This window comes from Mus pahari, chromosome 1 (assembly GCF_900095145.1).
Source record: "Mus pahari chromosome 1, PAHARI_EIJ_v1.1, whole genome shotgun sequence".
Taxonomy (NCBI): Eukaryota; Metazoa; Chordata; class Mammalia; order Rodentia; family Muridae; genus Mus; species Mus pahari.
Window position 1 is genome coordinate 71,826,671 of NC_034590.1, and position 12,533 is coordinate 71,839,203.

A 12,533-nucleotide genomic window follows, 5' to 3' on the forward strand; every position below is an offset into this window, starting at 1 on the left:
AGAAAAAAAGACAAAGAAAAAGAAAAAGAAAAAAATTTCTCTGGGCTGGCCTTGAACATAGCTGAGGATGACCTTGAATTTCTGATCCTCCTGCTTCTACATCCTGAGTAGGGGCATGACAGATACTCACCGCCATGCCCAGTATCTTGTAGCGCTGAGGATCCAGCCCAGGGCTTCAGGTGTGCTTTGCAACAAGCTGAGCCTCATCCCTAGCCAAATGGAGTCTCAGCAGTATGAACTCCCACTGGCACTGGAAAGTGTGTCCAGGCACACACATGCTACACATGCTTACAGACTACACATTCACACCTTTGTCTTGCACACACATGCAGATGCACCTTGGAAGGCACAGCATTTGGTACATGCATGTAATCCCGGCGCTGGGAAGGCTGAGCCAGGTACAAAGCTAGCCTTGTACGTTTGGGAGATAGCAATACCAAATACAGGACCTCTGTCTGCCTTTCCTTCGTCAGGGTCAGCAGAGGCAAATGTGAACAGAAACCCTCAGAAAGATTTAGCCCTGCTCCCAGATACATCCAATTACTCTGCTTCTTTTCCCCTTAACAAGCGGTGCCTGGACTCAGGGAATCAATTTTCCCAGTGGAGTTAACCTCAGGCTACAATGTATTTTAGCATCCTTCCTGCTAGTTCCTGCTGAGGCGCCTGAGCAGCTCTGAGAGTCCCACCAAGCCCTCTTTACTCTCTAAAATTTGACACACACAGGGTTTTTTTTTTTTTTTTTGAGATAAGATCTTTCTGGCCTGCAACTCATAAGAGATGCACTATGCAGAAGAGGCTAGTCTTGAACTCACAGAGATTGTGTACCTCTGCTGGGATTGAAGACATTTATATGCTATATCGTCTAGTATAGACAATACTCAGACACATACTCAGCTACTCGAACTCACAGGTACAAAGTTGAGTCCCAGAAAGGGGAAACAATGTCTTGTTTCATTCAGAAGTCAAACTCTGCCCTCTGCTTCAGTAGTCCACCTCCCCGCCCAAGACACAACCAGGTTCCCATGTCCTTGCCTCCTCCACTCCAGGCCTCATCCCTCAGTGCTGTGCAGCCTAGTTCTGGGCAGAACTAGGCAGAGGAAATGAAGAGGAAGGGAGAAGGCCCCACACCCGCTCAGCCTTCTTTACCCAGCCCAGGACTGCAATGGTGTGCACAGTGGGCGAACACCAGAGGAGGGAAGCACCCTTACCTGAAAACTCCCTCTGACACAGCAACCGCCTGCAAGCCACGAGAACTGGAGCAAGTTAGACCCCCGAAGCAGCCCCCGCCACCAGGCAGTTCTCGTGCCACAGAGTGCAGGAGTCTGGGAGGTGGCAGATGAGGTAACTGGGACTTATAGGAGGGGAAGTGACACTGTCTCTCCGGGCTCAATCTGGAGATCTTGCTCAAGTGTCTGGCACAAGGCTGAGTCAGCCACTGCCGGGCTAGGAGCAAGTCACCCCCAGCTCTGCCCACTCAGCCTAGCGATGGGGACGGGACCGTCAGACCATCAGTCTAGCCCGAGGGTTGCTGGAAAGAAGGAAGGAAGGAAGGAGCACTCAAGGCCCGGGGCTGGGCACAGGGAGGCTCCTAGCTACACACCAGCTCCCCTCCTGGCCTCTCTTAAGTTTGGACAGAGCCTGGCTCCTGCTCATTACTGCCACAGGGAACAATTACCCTGGTTTCTCAGCAGTGCCTGGAAGGCTCATGAAGAGAGACCCAGACCCCAAGATTAAGGAATCTGTTGTCTGTGACTCCAACCATGCGTGTCCAGACGCCACTCTCCAGGCACCAAGGATGGCTCCTCGGAAGGAGGGTGGCTCGGGAGAAGGACAGAGCAGGGGCGACTCTCTTCCCCCCCTAACCTCAATCCATCCTGGGGCTTGGGCAGGACCAAGAGAAGGCAGTGGGTAGCTCTGCCTGGGTACTGGACTGGCCCGGACAGCCCCTCCCTGTCAATCGGATTATTCCTTATCCCCTTTCCCTCCTTCTGGTGTCATTTACTAGGAGTGAGAGTGCAGAGCGAGGTCTCTGATCTGAGGTGAGAGCGTCAGAGAAAAATCAAGAGAGGTTGAGCAGAGGGCTAGGGTCTCCTCACGTGGACATAACTAGGATTCGCTGGGTCTCCCTTTCCTGTACCACCTTCTGTCTCTCTCTCCACCCAGCCCGGAGGAGACCGTACCTCAGGCCCTACAGGATCGAAGCAGGCCAGGAGCTAAGGCCGGGCAGGCTTCCTGGGCACTGCTTCAGTTCGGAATGCCAGTGCTTTGATTTGTGCCCGGAGCCTGGCTTGAAAGCCCTCTGCAGGCCAGAAGAGGAAATATACCCTCTGACCTACCCCAGCAGAGGGGTGGCTCTGGGGCTTGGCAGAGGTGTCTTGTCCCTCGGTCCTCTTCCCTGGCATGTATACATAAAAGAAGAGCCTCACGGTGGAGTTGTGTGAGGGAGCTTAAGCATCTCCAGGTGTAGGAAGAGAAAGATTCCCCACACAAAGCCTGCTTGGTGGTCCTAGCCTGCCCCATCCCCTAGGCTCCCAACCAAGCCCATTTCTCATACGCTAAACCCCAGAGGCAGAAGGCATTTCCCCTTAGCCCAAGGGTAAGATGGCACTGGTCAACTCTGCTTGAATTTGCTGTGTGACCTTAACTAGTGTCTGTCCCTCTCTGGATCTCAGTTCCCCTATCTGTAAGATGTATTAGTAATAGCAGTAGTAACAGCAGCAGCAGCAGCAGCAGTAAGAAGAATGATGATGATGATGATGATGATGATGACGACAACAACAACAACAATAATAAATGAAAGCACCCACATCTTGGTAGTGCCATGAAGAATGGCTATCACAGTAACAAAAAGGCAATGTGCAGACCAAGATATCAGAGGGTGTCACAGGCTCCTCACATCCTGAGACCCTGATCTCTCAGGGCTCCTGGCAGCAGGCCCATTCTCTTGATAAGAAGTAAGTGCGACTTCATAGAAAACAAAGAAGCCTCTACTCCCACCCAACAGCAGGTCACTGACAGGAAGATCCCCCTGTCCCTGTGTAGGGAATACTGTGTGTGTGGGGGGTAGTATCCAGAGGGTCGGCTCCCAGCGAGAGGGAGGATGTGGCAGTCAACCTGGAGGACAGCTGGGTGCGCACAATTGGGGCTGGTCAGGGAGTGCACTCACCTCTACAGTGCTTGTGTGCACCTGTGCCTTTGAGGTACTGTCCACATACCTCACTCCAGGACACCCCAGAATTCCCAGTCCACAGCAGTAGTTTCCCAGGCCCGAAATCCCAGGGCAGCCCGCCCTGATGCCATAGGAGATTTGTAAGGTGGCAGGCACCACAGGCTCGTCTTACCCCAGAACAAAAGCAGTTGCATAAGAAGAGGAGGAAGGCTTAGGGGATTAGGTAGGCTCTGCCAGCTCAGCCCTGGGTGTGGGCTTCTCTAGAAGGGCCAAAAGCCCCACTACCCTCAGACCTTTAGTGGCCGAAAAGCAATGGGCACTGAGCCTTCTCCCACAGTGACCTCTCTGCCTCGAGCCACCTACGATACGTCAGACACTCACACACAGCCAGGCTACTGTGAGAGTCCTGTCCTGGTGACCACGGCTGGTTCAAGCTCATTGTCTTCCTTCTGGCCTTCCTTGCAGAACTGTGCTTCTTGCAGCAATAGATGAGAGCTCTTCCTGCCCACTGAGGACTGAGAAGGAGCCACTGGTAGGGATGGTCTCTTGTATATTCTAGGTCCCAAGGCCTTTATCCAGTGGCTCCTTGCAACCCTCAGGATGTGAGAGGGTCAATACCATTCTCTGTTCTGTCTGGAATAGGAGATGCCTGGTTGGGCTCTGTAGGAGGAGATGTGGTCTCCCTGGGCGTTGGTGTCACTTCAAGCTCTTGGCTAGTAAGCTGGGTGGTGTTCTCAGACTGGGGGTAGGGGGTGCTCTGGCTGAGCCACAGAGCTCCTTCAACCCATCCCACCAGGATCCTGGGGCTGCTGCTTGCCATCTTAGGAAAGTACAGATACCCACCAGAAGAGCAGGGAACCCATGCCCGTGGTGTAACCTCTACTGAAGAATGCCCGTCATATTCAGACTTAGTACACAGGTCTACAACACACACGCAATAGCATACCTATGCACTCATGTCCAGCAGAGCCCATGCAGGGTTTAAGCTTAGTTTAGCAGCAAGATGGTGCTGCTCTTGCAGAACCAGGAAAGAGATGGAAGGAAAGGACCTGATTTCTCCAAAGGCTGCTAGACTTTTGTTCCCTCACAGACAGGTCACGAGGTTTCCCATGGGCACAGATCACTTAAGGCCACTTAGTGGTGTGGTGGGCCCATTCTTAGAAAGGCCCAGGTCAGACCACACAGAGAAAACAAGCAAAAGTTCTTCAGAAGATAGCTTTTGACAGAACCGCTCAGCCCCTGGCTCACGGTAATGTGCTAGGCCTGGGGAGAAGGTTCAGAGAGCAGAAGCACCTACCACACATCCTGACCTGAGTCAGAACCCGAGCGAGAAGCCTCATACACTGGAATGCACTTGAAATCCCAACACTGCTGCAGCGAGATGGGTGGCAAAGACAGGAGAATCACGTGGAAACTCACCAGGACAGCTGCACCTGGACCACGCACTGCACCAGGAGAAACAAGAGAGACCCCGCCTCAAAGAGGCAAGAAGACGTAACGGAGTTCAGGAAGTGGTCCTCTCACCTCCACACGGCACAGGCACATGTATACACACCAGCATAAAAATGGATGTCAGGTTTAAAAACTCAGAAAAGTCGTTCTGCATTTTGGAGTTCAAAGGGCAGAAGGTAGGCCTTTGGAAATGCTAGAGGGAACAGGGACATTCCCAGACAGAGGAGGCTGGCTCACTCTGTCAAACCCTCACCCTTCACTTTCTTGTGTTTTAGGTTCTCTCCTGCCCTCTATGCTTGGTGGGTTCCTCTGAGTGACTTAGTGATGACCGAGAGTATCAACGTTCTTGGCAGATGTGGTGGCGCATGCCTGCGATCCCAACACTATGGAGGCTGAGGCCCATTCTGGGCTAAATATGTAGACACAAAGGCTGACGATGCTGGTCTACAGCTCAGCTCAGGATCCAGCCTCTAGGGAATGCAGGGCAGGCATGAGGTCACAGGCACTAGTCCAAGCTCCTCTGCTCCCTTCTGGATCTACTGGATGAACCTGGCCACAGGTCAGCTCAACTTTAGTGAGCTAAAAGAGTGAACTTTGCACCTTGGAGCATCATGGGACGCATCAGTGCAGCAGGCTGAAGCCCCGCCCTAACTAACCAGAAGGCATCTCCAACATCAGAGAGGAGGTTGGCTACCGAATATTCCAGACAGAACCAGAGCCTCCCCACCGGCTCTCCCAGGACAGAGCTTAAGATGTGCCAGGAACTGTTCGTTCTGAGCCCTGAGACTGGGCCAGTTAGCCCTCCCACACTAACCAAGGGAGGTGCAGTGGTATCCTTCACTGTTTGGAGCCATTTGTCTGACACTCTTAGAGTGTCATAGTAGCAGAGCAAGGATTTGAACACAATGCTTTTGACACGGCGCACACACCCTGCCCATTGGAGCAGTGTCTCATGATTCAAGGGGCTGAAGAGACAACAGAGAAAGGGAGAAAGCCCAAGAAGCCAGCGGACTGTCTCAGAAGAGTTACTCTGTGTGCTTTGATTGCTCTGCTCCTCTGCCCAGCAAGAGCTGGATGGCTCAGACAATGGTCACGTGTACCACCACATGGTCCTATCAGAAGCAGAAACCCAGACTGACATGGTGACCAAGCAAAGTGAAAGAGAAAAAGCAGACAGGATTTATGGCTCCTCACCACACCTCCCCACCCCCAAGTCCCGCCACCCCAGCTAAAAAGGAGACAAATATTTGCCTGATTGGGTGGAGCCAATCACTAGGATAATCCTGCTTCATGTTCTGTGTGCACTGAGGAGAGCAACATTATCAGTTACACATTAGTGAGCTCCGGCCGCAAGAGATAGATGGAGACAGACAGACAGACCGACAGACAGACAGAAAAGAAAAGGGGAAGGGAAGAGGGAGGGAAAGGGAAGCAAAGAGACCAACCACCTCAAGGCTAAGAAGACAAGGTTGTGACACTTCCTGGTAAAAGTCTCCCACAAGTAATGCACTGCCAGGGGTGTTTGCGTTTGGTGACGCTTCCATGCTCAGGGCTATTGAGGTGGGGTAGCAGCTTCGGACCTTGAGCCAAAGGCCAATCAGATGAACATCAAGAGGAAGCTGCCTTTCCAAGCTCTGTAGGTCTGCATGTTCCGTGAGACTGCAGCCTGTCTGTCCCATGAGGGTCAGAGCGCTGTTTTGGGGAAACACTGTGGCTCCCTTTCAGCGTTGCCTTAGGTGAGGGAGGACTCCAGAGCACAGAGGCTTTTCGGGAACAAGGTTGTTGAGTGGACTATGGGATGGAAGGGCTTTTCTCCTCCCGGCTGAGGTCCTGGGGTTAGGGGCAGAGTCCCTGGCCACTGAGGCAAGAAAGACAGGGTGAGGGGCACCCACGTGACATTGAATTGGAGTTAAGGCAAGAACTAAAGGACGCACGAGCTTTCGGGGGCCTCTGAGTGGAGTCCAGGGGTTAGAACTGTTCGTTCTTCTTTGGGATTCTCTTTTGGTGTCCTTACTTTCTAGCCCTCTGGAGAGGTCAGCGTCAGCCATGACAAATGGAGATTGGGCCACGGTGAGAGGCAGTCAAGGCTTCCACGGAGAGGGCCCATTAAGGTTGTACATGGCATGTGGCTGCCACATATTAGATTATTACCCCACAGGGCCTTGTCCTGTGGAGTCTTTGATATAACCCAGAAGCCCCCCCCCCCCGAAGCTGGCCCTGAAACCACACCATTCTTGCCTCAGAGCACAGCAGGAAGTGAGGAAGAGCCAGTGTCAGATTCACTTGGAAAGGTGGGAAGGGTCACCTGGGGAAGGGTCACCTGGGGGGAAGGGTCACCTAGAGGAAGGGTCACCTAGAGGAAGGGTCACCTGGAGTGATTGTGTGGTAACTGGAATAGTTCAAGATCACTTGAGCAGCCAGGAGCCCAGTGACCCCTGTGAAGAAGAGAAAGGGCAGTGGGTTTGTGCTGGAGAAGTCACTGTGCCAGATGTGGGCAGAGTAAAATGGCTTGAGGGAAAAGTCTGGGGAGGATTCCAGAGCTGGAACAGTGCAATTAGGGTAGAGATTAGAGAACTGATGGAGAGTTAGCCGTAGGGTTCCATGACTGGATGGGGAAGATGAGGAAGCAGGGAATGAGAGCAAAGTCCAGGATGTGTCCATTGGCTCCATCCTGCCAGAGAGACTGGAAGAGCAGACCGTGGGAACCTGGGCTTGTACCTGCCTCACCCTTCTCATCTATCTCTTTACTGCTTGAACCTAAGCCACTCCCACCCTCGTCCTGCCTCCCAGGTGTGGGACTCAGGACTCCCTCCACTCATTTACCACCTTTAGAGTGATCTTGTCTGCTGGCCTGGACTGCCCCTGAAGCTATAGGTCCTCTTTCAGTCTGAAGATTCAGGTAGGATTGGTGTGGAAATACCTGGGGGTGGGTGGGAGACACCCAGCCCTCACCTGATCCCTCAGTGGTCCTACGTTGTCCCGGAGGACAGACCAGCCACAGGCTGTCAGCATTAGAACTGAGATCAAGGTCTCTGTGGGTGGACCTGGGAGAGGCGGGTGATGACCTGGTAGTTGTGTTTGCTTCTACTCATCGGATATCTCATTCACATACTCAGCATTACCGCCTGAGGGGTGCCCTGCACAGTGGCATTCTGCTACTACACCGACGTCTGGAAAGAGGCACGTGAGCAATATTAGTACTGCGTGCCAGGCTTTCAGTCCAGGAGAGGAAACCAGACTGACTATAAAAGCCACACAGCCAAAGCCCAGCTGTGCATGTACACTCCTGCAGCACCACTGAATGTTGTCTACCAAAGGCTGATGGAGGAGGCAGGTATGTCTCAGAGAGAACAGGCTGGCCTTTGGGGTTCCCTCTGATGTGTTTCTCTCAATGGCGCTCAGAGACACCCAATGTCTCCACGGCTCTTTCCTCCTGAGCAATACCCAAATGTTCTCCTCCACTGTGTTCAATCACCCTGAGAGCCACACCTACTCTACCTCCACTGCCTGTGTGGGTATTGGGAGGGGGCGACCTTGAGCTCACGCAACCTCATCATTCTTGGGAGCATGGCACCTGGCCATTCTTCCAGTCTAGCTGGAAGGAGAGCAACCTTTCCCGGGCTTCTCCAATATTTCTGCTGAACCAACTTCTGAGGCTTCCCCCCCCCCCCGTAGCTTGTGAATGTCAGATTGCCAAAGTGGGTGGGGGGCAGGGAGGTGTTGGGGTGTAGAATCCTAGAGCAGTAGAGTGGGGATCAGGACATGTTACTGTCAAGAGAATAGAAAGTTGGAGCTTGGGCTACAGACATTTAGAATGTTTGGATAATCTGAGGCTTCTAGGGTAATTAGGCTGAATCCCTGATGGGAGGGACAGAGATATTCTAAGAGACACTTTTACATGGCTGGGAGTGGTGGCACACCCCTATAGTCCCAGCACAAAGGCAGAAGCAGGTGGAGCTGTGTGAGTTTGAGGACAGCCTAGTTTACATAGTGAGTTCCAGGCTAGCTGAGGCAACATAGTGGACACTGTCTCAGAGAAATCAAAACAACAATCGAAAGACACGCCACTGGGCCTCTTCCTACAGTTATGAGGTCCCTACCTTTTATTTACTTGCAAAAAATCAGTATGTGTCAGAGGCGTATGGGAAGACTTGGGAAATGGTTCTACTCACTGTTGAAGAACAGAACCAGCAACCAAGGACGCTCCCAGGCCTAGAATAGGTGGGGTTCTTACCCCTCCCAGTTTCCCTGGGGGGATTTCCTCTTAGAGCTGGGTCTGAGGCTTAACTGGTAGAGTGCTTGTTCCACACACGTGAAGCCCAGGGTTCAGTCCCCAGCACTGCATAGCCTGAGCATGGTGCTCCGTGATGCATCCCTGCTCTCAGGGGGTGGAAAAGTTCCAGAATTGTCCTCACTACACGGAGAAGGCATGGCCAACCTGGGCTACTTGAGGCCCTGAAAACAAAAGGTGAGGGGCAGATCTTGCAGGCCACAGTGGTCCATATCTGTAATCCCAGCACTCTGTAATTTCAGCGTTGGTGTGGTAGAAGCAGGAGGATCAGGAGGTCAGGGCTAAGTATTCTCTACTGAATAGTAGGTGCCAGGTCAGCCCAAACTATGCAAGATCCTCTTTCAAGCCCCCATATCCTGAAAACCAAAAGCAAACGAAAATGGGGGATTTTAAAGACTTTTCTTCTTTTTGGGTTTGAATGAAAAATTTTTTATAAGGGAAAATGGGGCAATCACGGGCCAGGTCACCTGCGGCTCTGGAAAAGATCCATTAACCTGTCTCACAGCTAAATTTACATGTGTTCTTACTTTTGTGCCTTTTCTTTGAGACAGGATCTTCCTATGTAGTGCTTGCTATTCCAGAGCTCACTATGTAGACCAGGTTGGCCTTGAACTCACTGTTATCCTCCTGCTTCTGTCTCTCAAGTGCTGGGACTAAAGGCATGTGCCATACCTGGTCTTCTTGTATCTTTCAGTAAATTCTAATATAGCCCTAAGCATGTTGGGGTAGAAATTAGACCTTCATTCCCCATGGTTTAGCCAAACTGTTAATAAACTCTTTTTCCTTTATAAATTTCTGCTTCTCAGTTTCTTTTGAAATACAGAGAAATGGAGGTGGTGGATTTATGGATGTAAGCACTCAGTAGGACTCGAACCATAAGCAAGTACGTCCAGAATTACAGGTTAAAGGAAAGCAGGCCAGAAGTGCTGCCAGCATCACTGAGTCCCACCTCCTAGCAGCATCCCAGGATGCTCAGAAAGTTAAGTTTGTCGGGGCCACACCTGCTGCTCAGCAGGGCTCTGTCCTCCAGACCCTGTGGAATAGCTCATGGGGCCTCTCAAGAGGAGTCCCTGCCTGGTGACAGTGTACCATAGAGACAGTGGCTGGTCCTGCTTCTGCCTGGGCTTTCCAGCATCCCTTCAGAGCACCCTGCCACAGGAGATATTTTTTCATGCCCTCCCACAAAATATTTCCACAGCTCCCAACGCTGCCTTTTAAGTCTCCTTGTCCTCCAACGCCTCTGGGCACCATCTCCAAACTGGCTCTATGAAGTCAGCAGGAATAGGGGCGCTTACGCTGCCAACACAAATGTTTTAGCCCCGGGGAAATAAAGACTAACCTGAGGGGTTTCCTGGCCCGTGTGGACTAGTTGCTCAATTGTGATCTCACAGCCTGGCCCCCCCAGCTCCCAGGAACCACTTTGGATCAAGGATCAAACATCTGTATCTTGCTCATCCCAGCTTTCCTTGCTCTAGGCAGAAGGATGCCAGCTCCTGCCTCTCACAGTTCCTAAGCTTACCCCCGAAATGCACGGGCCATTTCTCTGTCTCTAGTGGTTCTCAGAATGGAGAGGCACCCATCTTAGCCCTAGGCTGCCCTCATTCTCCTTCAGCATCTTTCCCACGCTCTATCCCTAGCCATTGCAATGTCCCCTCAGCCTGTGACAGCCAGAAGACAGGAAGTCACTGAGAAAGCAGCTGAGATGACACAGTTTGGGACAGGAATGTCACTCCGCAGTCGCACAAATCGGAGGGCTCTGAGATGTTCACCCCTTCAGAACCATTGACTGTGAAAAGTGAGTTTCTGGAGGTGTGTGGGGACCTAGTCATGTGGGGACCTCCATTACTGTCATCATGTTCTGACACCACCTGTGTTTTAATGTGTCAGGTACTGTGCAAACACTTTATATACAGGAAGTGAGCCTATTCTCACAGGAACCCTACAGGACACGTACTACTAATATCTCTATTCTACAAGGAAAAGAACTGAGGCACCAAGGGGCATGCCTATGCCCACCCCCCCATTCCTGCAAGAACTGAGGTCTGAAACAGGCTGGAATGATAAGGATGCCTTGGCCATCCCAGGCTGCTATTGGAAGCTCCTTTGCTATGTCCCCTCAGGGTCTCTCGGGTCCAGGTCCAGGTCTTCCTCCCCCCCCCCCCCGCACTGAAAGTGACACCCTCCTGTAGTACACACCACATATACCTAACTGGGAAGCCACATGCTGCCGCTGTGTCTCAGCCCTTCCCAGTCAGTTGGGGGCAGGGTGCTGGAGGGCTCCCATCACTGGATAAACACAGTGGACTGCCAAGCCTAAGTCAGCCCCGGAGATGAAGACCAATGCATTCACAGGAAAACAAACGCAGAAACAGTTGCAAGGAGTCCAGAGGAACTTTGGACATAAAGGATGAGGTTTCAGAGAAGTGTCTCTTGAATATCAGAGCAGGTAGGAGATGAAAGGGTCAGGGAGCCTGGCTTCTGACACTCTTCCTTCCTCCTCTACATCCAGGGTGAGCGAGCTTGCACTCTCCCAAACCCTGGGTACTAAAGAGTCATCTGTGATTTCTGAAAACCTTTCAGCAGCCACCAGCAGTAATTCTAGTGTTTTGGGAGATGGATGGAGGCAGGATCATCAGGAGTTCAGGGCCACCCTGGGCTACAGCAGACCCCGGTTCTGGGAGAGGAAGGGGAGGGCAGGAAAAGAAGAGGAGGGAGGCTTTCAGTGGTACCAACACACAGATACTGGTCGCCTTCCATCATCTGGCTCAGCACCAAGCAATGGTGGCCCCTGTACCCGACAAAGCAGACAACTCACAACCCCCACTGAGCACAGGTAGTGCACACTTGTGGTGCACCAGTACCCACCCTGAGGAACCCGTTTGCACTCCATGGCAAAGTCACCGTGGCACACAGGCACGCTCACACCATCTGTACACAGTAATCCCAGTACTCTTTACTCTGTGTGCTCCAAGGGATTGTTTCCCTATCCATCCCGGGGGTGGGGGGAGGGGGGAACCAGGAGCCTACGGTCGACAGGCCGGTCCTGCACTCCCTGCACCCGCGCCCACACTTCCAGTCTCTTTAGTTCCCTCCACCGCCACCGCAGCCGCCCCGCCCTTCCTGCGCCCTCACCTGCGCTGCGCAGCACCAGCCCGCGTGGGTCCGGAGTCAAGGCTGCCGCCTTGGGAAGCGAACCCTCCACTTAAATGAAGGATCATGGGTGGTGCTTCAGTTCTGGTCCCACGAGTACCAGGCTTCTTGCGGTACTAAGCAGGATGACCGGGGAGCAGCGGTGGCCCCGGTGGCCTTGGCACCCAGCGTTGGAGTCCCGCCCAGCCTGGATAGGGCTGGGCTGCCTGCCCTTGGTGGGACAAGGAGGCGGTAATAGATTGTTAAACACGCCGTGCCACAGGCTGCAGAGGACGACTCCGAGGGTGGGGGCATGCCGCTAGATTGAATCCAGGATCCCCTAGCAGCTAGTCCAGCACTTTCCTGGCCTCAGTTTCCCTCTTTACAGGTTTCTCTGTCTCTGTCTCTTTGTTTCTCTCCCCTTCCCCTCCCACTCCTTCCTTCTCCCACTCCCTCCTCTCTCTGCGGTGTGTGTGTGTGTGTGTGTGTGTG

At 52.7% G+C, this 12,533-nt stretch overlaps 1 protein-coding gene across 2 annotated transcripts in view; it reads right to left on the minus strand.

Moving 5' to 3' along the window:
- Positions 1–12,158, minus strand: part of P2ry6 (pyrimidinergic receptor P2Y6) — a 37,619-nt gene extending 25,461 nt beyond the window's left edge. Inside the window, exon 1 of one of the 2 annotated variants that reach the window (XM_029543788.1) lies at positions 12,045–12,158. The gene's annotated coding sequence lies outside the window, so the exon portion shown is untranslated. Of the gene's footprint in view, positions 1–1,208; positions 1,348–12,044 lie in introns of those variants that run through there. The other variant, XM_021222670.2, reaches the window with a different exon arrangement.
- Positions 12,159–12,533: the final 375 nt, after the last annotated feature.